Genomic DNA, 12,955 nt, shown 5'->3' on the forward strand with positions numbered 1-12,955 from the left:
TTGATCTGTGGTGTTGGAGAAGACTCTTGAGAGTCCCTTGGACTGCAAGGAGATCCAACCAGTCCATTCTTAAGGAGATCAGCCCTGGGATTTCTTTGGAAGGAATGATGCTAAAGCTGAAATTCCAGTACTTTGGCCACCTCATGGGAAGAGTTGACTCATTGGAAAAGACTCTGATGCTGGGAGGGATTGGGGGCAGGAGGAGAAGGGGACGACCGAGGATGAGATGGCTAGATTGCATCGCTGACTCGGTGGACGTGAGTCTGAGTGAACTCCGGGAGTTGGTGATGAACAGGGAGGCCTGGCGTGCTGCGATTCATGGGGTCGCAAAGAGTAGGACACGACTGTGTGACTGAACTGAACTGAACCATGGGCCACACTTATCTTGTGAAGAGACTGGAAAATATAATCTTCCCCTCTGATAGGTAATGTACTAAGTTAAAAATGTGAGTCTATTATTAACTGAAACAGGATTTTTAAAATGTTTGTTTTACGTAGATATTCTTATCTGCCATAGTGGAAAACAGAAAACTGGCATTATTAAGTTTCTACATTAATGAAACACCAATTTGAGTGAGTGGAACTGACTTTGCAGTAAATAAATAAATGTGTCTATAACTGTAGTAGATTGTATAGATAAAATGTGGTATTTGTCTTAGTGGAACATATGTTTAAGTGATCATATATTCAAGTCTTATTTCAATTTTTATTTTTCATTATGTACCCATGTCAAAAAAAAAAAAGGAGACATAGCTGGAACAAAACACATTTTATTTGATAGTTGCATATCTGCATATTGGAATGCAGCTTTTGTAAATGCTTTGAAATATCTCAAAATCCAAATTTGCCCCATATGGAGACAGAACCATTACCCATGATAGGATTCTTTGTTTTAGAAATTATTACCTACCACATCTTTCCATCAGAGACACTGATTAGGGCCATGTTGTCTTATAGACCTTCCTTAAAGTTAAATACACTTAGGGATCATTTATAATTATCCTAGTGTTTTTGAATATTATTACTGCACTATAGTTAGTGTCCTAATTATCTTGGATTGCTTTAAAAATACAGTAGACTGGGTAGTGTATAAAGAACAGAAATTTATTTCTGAAAGTATTGGAAGCTGAAAGTTTATGCTCCAGGCTCTGCTAAGCAATCGCTTCCAGGCTGTATATTGCTGATTTTTATTGGTAACTTCACATGGCAAAGAGAGAAAGAGGAAGCAAGATCTTTCTGACTTTTAAGAGGAAACTGAACACATTCATGAGGGCTCCACCTACATAACCTCATTTGATCCTAATTACCTTCCAACTGCCCCACTGCTTAATACTATCACATCTGAGGGTAAGACTGCAACTTAAGGACATTTCAGGGACCATAAATATTTAGTCCATAACAGGCACGGAGAAAAAAATTTATACTAAAGCAAGCTATAGAAATGTTCCATGGTCTTCTGCTGAGCTTCTTCAAGCACAGGGTTTCAGTTCAAAGGAATTACCTCTGAAATGATTAAAGAACACTACTAGATGGTACATTCTTGGTAGACAAATAAATTAGTTTTTGTCTGTATGTCTCTAAAATCTGGTAGAGTTCTTAACAATTAATAGGCCTTTAAAATTTGAGAATGGAAGAAAGAAATTGGATTCTGTTAGTGAAAATAGTGAAAGTGCTAGTCATTCAGTCATGTCCAACTCTTTGAGACTCTATGGAGTGAAGTCAGCCAGGCTCTTCTGTCCATGGGATTCTCCAGTCAAGAATACTGAAGTGGGAAGGCATTCTCTTCTCCAGAGGATTTTCTCAACCCAGGAATTGAACCTGGGTCTCTTGTACTGCAGGCAGGTTCTTTACTGTCTGAGTCACAAGGGACACCCTTCTGTTAGTGAAAGTTAGCTGTGTATATAATTCTCTCCTTAGCATAAAATAAATATATGAAGTGCAACATGGCTGCTCAGTAATTCTTAAATACAGCTGTGTTTAGGTTACCACTTCTCATAGGTGGACTGTGAACAGAAATGTTGAGTAAGTCCCTGGGCCAGGACATTTGAAAGCAAGAGCACTGCACTCCCTGCTGAATGTCTGAGGTAGATACTGAGATACTAGAGATTGTGCATCCTTACAATGGAGCAGACCTACGACACTATGTCACCACATGGAGTAAATTAACTTCTAAATAGAATTAACATTACATGGCTGAGCATGAAATGATCTATTGGATTAAGCCATTGAGATTTGGGGGTTTATTTGTTAAGGCAGCTAACCATAACCACAACAAAAGCAAAGATAACTCCCTAAATATAGAATATGTAAGTTAATTTTCTAAGATACTGTGGTCTTTCAATAGGGAAATGTCAGTGAGTTCTTATCAAATATTGACTGAAATCCTTTCATGTACCAGGATCTATATTTGTATGAGCCATTCTGGATTTTTTCTAACATAGATATATATATATATATATTTTTCTAACATATATATATATATATATATATATATATTATGGAAATATTCCTTTTGAGTCACTACATCAAAAACTGGAAGAGAATTGTTGAGGTTTTACTATTAGACACCAGTTCTTACACTCCTTATTATATATATATATATTATATATATTCAATTCAGCCTCTTATTGTGTCTGACTATTTGGTACTCCATAGACTGCAGCATGTCAGGCTTCCCTGTACATCACTCACACGAGTGTCAATCGAGTTGGTAATGCCATCCAACCATCTCATCCTCTATTGTCCGTTTCTCTTCCTGCCTTCAATCTTTCCCATCATCAAGATCTTTTCCAAGGAGTCAGTTCTTTACACCAGGTAGCCAAGGTACTGGAGCTTCAGCTTCAGCATCAGTCCTTCCAATGAATATTCAGGACTGATTTCCTGCTGAGTTTTCCAAATTTCCTGGTATATTGAGAACAGCACTTTTATAGCATCATCTTTAGAATCTGAAATATGCTATGCTATGCTAAGTCGCTTCAGTCGTGTCTGACTCTGTGTGACCCCAGAGATGGCAGCCCACTAGGCTCCTCTGTCCCTGGGATTTTCCAGGAAAGAATACTGCAGTGAGTTGCCACTTCCTTCTTCAATGCATGAAAGCAAAAAGTGAAAGTGAAGTTGCTCAGTCTTGCCTGACTCTTAGCGACCCAAGGACTGCAGCCTACCAGGCTCCTCCGTCCATGGGATTTTCCAGGCAAGAGTACTGGAGTGGGGTACCATTGCCTTCTCCGAGAATCTGAAATAACTCAGCTGGAATTCCATTGCTTCCACTAGCTTTCTTCATAGTGATCTTCCTAAGGTTCACTCGACTTCCCACTCCAGGATGTCTCACTCTAGATGAGTGATTATACCATCATGATTATCTGGGTCATTAAGATTTTTTTTTAATAGTTCTGTGTATTTGTGCCACCTTTTCCTAATAGCTTCTTCTCTTAAGGCCTTATAGCTTCTGTCCTTTATTGTGATCATCTTTGCATGAAATGTTCCCTTGATGTCTCTAATTTTCTTGAAGGGATCTCTAGTCTTTCCCAATCTACTGTTTTCCTCTATTTCTTTGCAGTAATCACTTAGGAAGACTTTCTTATCACTCCTTGTTATTCTTTGGAACTCTGCATTCAAATGGGTATATATTTCCTCTTCTCCTTTTCCTTTAGCTTCTCTTCTTTCCTCGGCTATTTCTAAGACCTCCTCAGACAACCTTTCTGCTTTTTTGCATTTCTTATTATTGGGGCTAGTTTTGATTACCAGCTCCTGTATTTATTTGTCACTTCCATTGTATAATCATAAGGGATTTTATTTAGGTCATAGCTGAACCATCTAGTGGTTTTCTCTACTTTCTTCAAGTCTGAATTTCTGTACAATGGAATACATTGTCATAATACATAGTCATAAAATAATTAAATTGAGTCACTTGTAGTAATATGGATAAACCTAAAGCCTTTCATACAGAGTGAAATGTCAGGGAAAAACAAATATTTTGTATTAACTCATATATATGAAATCTAAAAAAAAAAATAGTACTGATGAACCTATTTGCAGGGCAAGAAGAGAGACACAGATATAGAGAATGGACTTCTGGACACAGAGAAGTGAAAGGAGACAGTGGGACAAATTGAGAGAGTAGCATTGACATATATAAACTACCATGTGTAGCATAGACAGCTAACAGGAAGCTGCTGTATAGCACAGGGAGCTCAGCTCAGTGATCTGTGGTGACCTAGAGGGGAATGGAGGAGTGGAAGAGAGGCTCAAGGAGGAGGTGGTTGTATGTATACATATGACTGATTCATATTGTTGTATGGCAGAAACTAAGACATTACAAAGCAATTATATTCCAGTTAAACAACAACAACAACAACAACAACAACAACAACAAAAACCTTCAGATCAAAAAACTAATAATAAAATAAATCACAATAGTGTATTGGCTTACTCTATTTGGGGGTTTGAATAGAAAACATATTTAAATTTTATCAATCTGTGGCATGTATTAAGCATTAAATAAACATTCATTACATTCTCTCTTTTGGGTTAATAACTCCACCAAAATTTATGCTTTATATAGAGACACACGGTTCATTTAGTTATTCAAGAAATGCTAAGTTGCTAAAGGCAGGATTTATGCTAAGTGCTGAGTCACAAAAGAGAGGAAATTTGACAATCATGATAGTCTCTTGAAACATTTTCCAGGAAGGTTTTATTATTCTATCCAAGTCCTACAAAGCATACAGTGCATATCATAGCTACAAATTTAGATCTGTAAAAATAAAAGTTAGCCATTGATTTTGCTTAAAAATCTATACACATTTGACTCAATAAGAAAAAAAAGATTCTGTGGACTCTATTCATACCTGGCCCAGCTGCCTGTATTTTGATACAGACAGATAATTTGGCAGTTTCACAGCATGCTTTGCTTATGAGTGATGTCTGGAGAATGCAGGACTGTCACTGACTTTAGAAATGATACTGCTAGTGTCAAAATATAAAAGTACAAGTTGGAAAACCAGTTCTTAATTATTACTAGAAATAGAGGTTTCCCTTTAGAGCAACATATAATGAAACAGATTTTGAAACATTTACCTAAAGCATGAGCAAATAAATAGATTTTTCAACCTCTGAGGCATTTTCAGTCTGTTTATATTTTTAACCATTCTTGTCATTTAGAATAAGAACACCAGCTCCCACCATTCCATAACGGCAATATTTTCTCTGGGACTTAGAGTAGCAAACAGTCCCTTTAGCTGTTGGTAGTTTTGTTGATAGATAACCTCTGGTGTTTCAGGGACTGGCTGCTTAACTATTCCTGCACTTGAGAGCTTGGTAAAACTCACTTCCTTCCACTACGCATGAAATTGTTAATTAGCTGATTATTCTAACACCTTAGCTAACACTCTTATCTGAGAATACCTTCTGCTTGCGCTGGCATGATAGGAGGAATAGTACCTTTCTGTGGCTTCTCCAGGCCAAGAACGGATCTCTCAATTCTTCTTCCAGATTGAGCAAAAATGATGTGGGTGGGGGGAGAGTTGTAGAAAAGATGTGAGATCTCCTGAACCCGATAGTGTATATAAGTCTGATCCAACTGTATGATATATACTGAGTAAATATTATCCAATTATAACATCAAGATTATGAGAAAGAGCTTCTTTCTGAGATTTGGAAAATGTATTTGCTCTCCCTTTTGAGGGTGGATGAGTTATAGTCAGAAAGTACATTTCTACCTTACAGCAGGTAATTTCAATCAATGTCACTTTATTCCTTTCCTTTCCCAGTGTGATGGTTTTCCACTAATTCTTGCAAATCTGTTATTTCTAAAACATGGATACACACTAATACTGTATGTAAATATATATATACACATATATTTTAGTATACGTACACATATTTACATATACATGCATATAAATCGCTCAGTCATGTCTGACTCTTTGTGACCCCATGGACTGCTTGTTGAAACTCATGTTCACTGAATCAGTGATGCCATCCAACCATCTCATCCTCTGTGGTCCCAGTCTCCTCCTGCCTTGAATCTCTCCCAGCATCAGGGTCTTTTCTAATATGTCAGCTCTTCGCTTCAGGTGGCCAAAGTATTGGAGCTTCAGCATCAGTCTTTCCAATGAATAGTCAGGATGAATTTCATTTAGGATTGACTGGTTTGATCACCTTGTAGTCCAAGGGACTCTCAAGAGTCTTCTCTACCACCACAGTTCAAAAGTGTCAATTATTGGATGCTCAGCTTTCTTTATGGTCCAACTCTCAAATCCATACATAACTACTGGAAAAACCCATAGCTTTGGCTAGACGGACATCTGTTGGTAAAGTAATGTCTCTGCTTTTCAATAATATGCTGTCTATGTTGGTCATAGATTTTCTTCCAAGGACCAAGTGTCTTTTAATTTCACGACTGCAGTCACCATCTGCAGTGATTTTGGAGGCCAAGAAAATAAAGTCTCTTACTGTTTCCATTGTTTCCCCATCTATTTGCGGTGAAGTGATGGCACTGGATGCCAGGATCTTAGTGTCTGAATGTTGAGTTTTAAGCCAGTTTTTTTTTTTTTTTTTCACTCTCCTCTTTCACTTTCATCAAAAGTCTCTTTAGTTCCTCTTCGCTTTCTTCCATAAGGGTGGTGTCATCTGAATATCTGCGGGTATTAATATTTCTCCCTGAAATACTGATGCACTCTGCATATAAGTTAAATAAGCAAGATGACAATAAACAGCCTTTCTCAATTTGGAGCCAGTCCATTGTTCCATGTCCAGTTTTAACTTTTGCTTCTTGACCTGCATACAAATTTCTCAGGAGGCAGGTAATGGCATTACCTGATACTGTAATGGTATTACCTCCTCAGATTGAGGCAGCAGTCTGTTATTCATGTCTCTCGAAGAATTTTCCTTAGTTTGTTGTGACCTACACAGTCAGAAATTTTTTAGCACAGTCAATGATGAAGAAGTAGAGGCTTTTCTGCAATTCTCTTGTTGTTCTATAATTCAGTGAATGTTGGCTATTTGATCTATTGTTCCTCTGCCTTTTCTAAATCCAGCTTGCATATCTGGAAGTCTTGGTTCATGTACTGTTTAAGTCTAGATTGGAGAATTTTGAGCATTACTTAGCTAGCATGTGAGATGAGTTCAATTGTGCAGCAGTTTGAACATTCATTGATATTTCTTTTCTTGGGGATTGGAATGAAAACTGACCATTTCCAGTCCTGTGGCAACTGGTGAATTTTCCAAATTTCCTGGTATATTGAGTGCAGCATTTTTACAGCATCATCTTTTATAACTTGAAATAACTCAGCTGGAATTCCATCACCTCCACTAGCTCTGTTTGTAGTGATACTCTCTAAGGCTCACTTGACTTAACTCCCCAAGATGTCTCACTCTAGATGAGTGATCACACCACCGTGGTTATCTGGGTTATTACAATCTTTTTTTTTTTCCCAATATAGGTCTGTGTATTTTTGCCATCTTTTCTTAATATCTTCTTCTTCTGTTAGGGCCATACAGCTTCTGTCCTTTATTGTGCCCATCTTTGCATGAAATGTCCCCTTGGTATCTCTAATTTTCTTGAAAAGATCTCTAGTCTTCCCTACTCTACCGTTTCCTCTATTTCTTTGCACTGATTACTTAGAAAGACTTTCTTATCGCCCCTTGGTATTCTTTGGAACTCTACATTCAGATGGATATATCTTCCCTTTGCTCTTTTGCCTTTCACTTCTTTTCTTTTCTCAGCTATCTGTAAGGCACCCTCAGACAACCATTTGTCTCTTTGCCTTCTTCTTGGGAATGGTTTTGATCATAGCCTCCTGCACAGTGTTAGGAATCTACATCCATAGTTCTTCAGGCACTCTATCAGATCTAATCTCTTGAATTTATTTGTCACTTCTACTGTATAATCATAAAGGATTTGATTTAGGTCATAGCTGAATGGTTAACTGTTTTCCCTACCCTCCTCAACTTTATATATGTAGCAGTACCTACACAGAACAGTTAATAGTAAAGTTCTCTCAGCTTTCTCCTCAGGCATCTCTAACCCACAACTTGTTCCTTAGAAATGCCTCAAGCATTAACATAACATCAAAGAAGGAATAGCATGGCATTTACTATATAACTATTAATCTGGGAGAATAAGGAACTTTTAGAATCTATATTCAGAAGCTACAAACTTTCACTATATCAAACTAATATGTAAATAGTTTAAAGGAATGATATATGTTTTACTGGGTGATTTAACATTCATTTTAAAGAGGAAAGTTTGTTATCTTTAACATATTTATACTAGCTAAAATTCAGATCAACTTTGTCTAGCTTGGGAAAGACAATCATTCGATAAGTATAGATCTCTTCATTCTTGAAAACCCTTCTTTTGATAAATAGTCTCCAAATATAAAGATAGTTTAAGTGTGGGGTCACACTAACTTTTCATTAAATCAAAGGAGAGAACCAGATGCTTAGAATAAGAAAGATAATTAATCCATGGCCTTGTAGAAGATTAAAGGTTAATTTGAAGAAGACATTTATATGCTGGAGTCATTTATTTTGTTCTTGTTTTGTTTTGCAACTCATGATAATTTAATTCATAAGATATTTGAGAGACATATTGATAATACTTATTGACAGCATATCAGCATTTCAGAAAATTTCACCGTACCTCAGGGATCAAATTTACCTTTGTTTCTAGTTTTGTGGTAAAAGTATATGTATTTTGTATTTTTTAAAACTCATTAAAAGATGGACATTGAATTCTATGTAGGTTTCATGGATTTGGTTCTTACAAATGTTCACTAATAGATGTCTCCCAGTGTGCCAAGTCACTTCAGTTGTGTCTGACTACTTGTGACTCTATGGACCATAGCCTGCCAGTTTCCTCTGTCCATAGGATTCTCCCAGCATGAATACTGGAGTGGGTTGTCATGCCCTCCTCCAGGTGATCTTCCTGATCGAGTGATCAAAACTGTGTCTCTTATACTGACAGGCGGGTTCTTTACCACTAGCATCACCTGAGAAGCACAGATATCTCCCTATAGGGAAAATAGAGGCAATTGAATCTGGATAAATGTTATTAGGTCAAAATATAAAATCCCATGCACTTATTTATTTTCATGTTAACAAGCCAATTTCTAATTCTCACTTAATATCTTTGTATATTTTTATGTATTACAATACAAAATTTTGAAATACTTATATTCCTTTCTTTCCCCCTCCCTGACAAAAAAAGAGAACAAAAGAGAATACTGAAGTAGTCTGAAAAATACATTTCTTCATACACTCCTAAGAAAAAAAAACTCATCTCCAAACTATAAGCATTAGAAATTTTCTGAACTAAATTAGCATTGCACAGAGCAACTCCTACCAGATAAAAATTTATTTTACTCATTTTACTCAACAAATATTTACCAGGCACTTCCCACGTGCACTTCCCACTGTGCTATCTGATGTAAATGTAGCAGTAAATATTCTGTGTTGAAAATGAAAAAATCAATAAAAATTTCCAAAAAAGACTCTTACAACCATTTACATTATGCACAGAATGAACAGCTGGCATAGAAATTTGAGAAATAATCAGAAATAAAATTAGAAGGAAGAAAGTAATTCATATCATAAAAATGTTCAGCAATTTCAAATACTGCACATAGATTGGGTACGATGAATATTAATTTGTCACTATTATTATAATGCATGTTGGGGGATTTTTATGGAAGAAGTTTTACTGCAATGACAATGCAACCATCAAGCTGCTGTCATCTCAGTGAAGGCTGTGAGGAAATGTAGAAAGACACAGTGTTTAAAACTCTTGAGATTTTTTGAAGAAAAGAGATGTAATGAAGGCTAGAGAGCAAACAGATTAAGGGGATTAATGGGATAATTTGCTAACTTGATGTTTATACACTAAAAGAAAGGGATCAACAGGAATGGGAAGAATGAAAAAATGCAAAGTATAGAGGGGGAAAAAGACATAAAATTGATAATCTGATATGGGTTTGTTAAAGAACACTCTAGATGTAGATTAAAATATTGATGTGGTGGCAGGAGTAGAGGCTTATCTATTATATAATTTCTATTTCAATTTGAAGATGTATTAATTCAGTAAGCATGCTATCTACACTACTGAATGTAGGAAAATATGAAAGAGGGGAATTTAAGAAAAGTTTAGGCACAGTTGCACTCATCTCAAACGCTAGTAAAGTAATGCTCAAAATTCTCCAAGCTAGGCTTCAGCAATACTTGAACTGTGAACTTCCTGATACTCAAGCTGGTTTTAGAAAAGGCAGAGGAACCAGAGATCAAATTGCCAACATCTGTTGGATCATGGAAAAAGCAAGAGAGTTCCAGAGAAACATCTATTTCTGCTTGATTGACTATGCCAAAGCCTTTGACTGTGTGGATCACAATAAACTGTGGAAAATTCTGAAAGAGATGGGAATACCAGACCACCTAACCTGCCTCTTGAGAAATCTGTATGCAGGTCAGGAAGCAACAGTTACAACTGGACATGGAAAAACAGATGGTTCCAAATAGGAAAAGGAGTACGTCAAAGCTGTATATTGTCACCCTGCTTATTTAACTTCTATGCAGAGTACACCATGAGAAATGCTGGACTGGAAGAAACACAAGCTGGAATCAAGATTGCCGGGAGAAATATCAATAACCTCAGATATGCAGATGACACCACCCTTATGGAAGAAAGTGAAGAGGAAATAAAAAGCCTCTTGATCAAAGTAAAAGAGGAGAGTGAAAATGTTGGCTTAAAGCTCGATATTCATAAAACGAAGATCATGATATCTGGTCCCATCAATCCATGGGAAATAGATGGAGAAACAGTGGAAACAGTGCCAGACTTTTTTTGGGGGGCTCCAAAATCACTGCAGATGGTGATTGCAGCCATGAAATTAAAAGACGCTTACTCCTTGGAAGAAAAGTTATGACCAACCTAAGTAGCATATTCAAAAGCAGAAACATTACTTTGCCGATTAAGGTCCATCTAGTCAAGGTTATGGTTTTTCCTGTGGTCATGTATGGATGTGAGAGTTGGACTGTGAAGAAGGCTGAGTGCCGAAGAATTGATGCTTTTGAACTGTGGTGTTGGAGAAGACTCTTAAGAATCCCTTGGACTTCAAGGAGATCCAACCAGTCCATTCTGAAGGAGATCAACCCTGGGATTTCTTTGGAAGGAATGATGCTAAAGCCGAAACTCCAGTGCTTTGGCCACCTCATGCAAAGAGTTGACTCATTGGAAAAGACTTTGATGCTGGGAGGGATTGGGGGCAGGAGGAGAAGGGGACGACTGAGGATGAGATGACTGGATGGCATCACTGACTCGATGGATGTGAGTCTGAGTGAACTCCGGGTGTTGGTGATGGATAAGGAGGCCTGGCGTGTTGCGATTCATGGGGTCACAAATAGTCGGACATGACTGAGTGACTGAACTGAACTGAACTGAACTTAGGGAAATTTGTGGAGACTTATGCAAAATATTTGAATTATTACTTTAAAGAACAAGAGCAAGAATTGAAGAAGGAATACTGAAAAGAGACAAGTTATGACTAAGGTTCCAACTGAGATGGAGTGTCATAAATCCATATTGTCAAAAATCCACAGCATTTTTAGGCATATTAAGCAGTGCTTAATAGCCTGGGGAATATGTAGAGAAGATGGGAAATTATTTCTCAGGTAGTCTGTTTAAAGAATAAAGAGAGAAAACAGAAGGTTCAAGGAACAGGATTTTATGAATTTGAAAAAATATATCATTATTGTTTTTATTTTTGCTTGTTTTTTCCTTTCCTTTGGCCAGTAGCTAATTGTTTTATTTATTTATATTTATAAATTTATATTACTTTTTCGAGTATAGTTGCTTTACAAAATTGTATTATTTTCTGCTGCATGGCAAAGTGATTAAATTATATGTATATATATGTTCCTTCTTTTTATAATAGACATCCTTATCATTTAGTTTTCATTTAGGTCACCACAGAGCATGGAGTAGACTTCCTTGTGCTATAGAGCAGGTTCTCATCAGTTATCTACTTTATACATAGTATTGTGTGTGTGTGTGTGTGTGTGTGTATGTGTGTGTGTGTGTGTGTATCAACCCCAGTCTCTCAATTCATCCCACCCCTTTCCCCTCGATATCCATATATCCATTCTCTATGTCTGTGTCTGTATTTCTGCTTTGCAGATAAGTTCATCTGTATCACTTTTCTACATTCCATTGTACTGTATTTGTTTTTCTATTTCTGACTTACTTCACTCTGTTTAAGAGTCCTTAGGTCCATCCATGTTTTTTCAAATTGCATAATTTCATTCTTATTATGGCTATTATTTCATAATACATACATATAACAACTTCTTTATCCATTCATAGGCTGATGTGCATTTAGATTGCTTCTATATACTGACTATTGTAAATAGTGCTACAATGAACTGTTGGGTGCATATATCTTTTTGAATTATGGTTTTCTCCAGATATGTGTCCAGAAGTGGGATTTCTAGGTCATACGGTAGCTCTATTGTTAATTTTGAAGGAACCATCATACTGTTCTTCACAGTGGCTCTATCAGTTTGCATTCCAAATGTAAGAGGGATTTCCTTTTCTCCACTGGCTCTCCAGCATTTATTCTTTGTAGATTTTTTGATGATGGTCATTCTCCTAGTGTGAGGTGACACCTCACTGAAGTTTTGATATGCATTTTTCTAATAATTAATGATGTTGATCATATTTCCATGTGTTTGTTGCCATCTGTATGTCTTCTTCGGAGAAAACATGTCTTGATATTAACTGAGATGAATACAAGTTGGTTTGTGATTTGGGAAAGAAGTGTTCCAACTCAAGTTGTAATTGGTTAAGAGTTTCCAAGTGATGATAAGACCCAGTGTAGAAGAAAGTTGATGAGATAAAAAGTCATTAAAGGTGAATCAAAAAGTCACAAAACTGAAAGGTTAGGGGACTGAATCTTAACATGAT

This window comes from Capricornis sumatraensis, chromosome 12 (genome assembly GCF_032405125.1).
Source record: "Capricornis sumatraensis isolate serow.1 chromosome 12, serow.2, whole genome shotgun sequence".
NCBI lineage: Eukaryota > Metazoa > Chordata > Mammalia > Artiodactyla > Bovidae > Capricornis > Capricornis sumatraensis.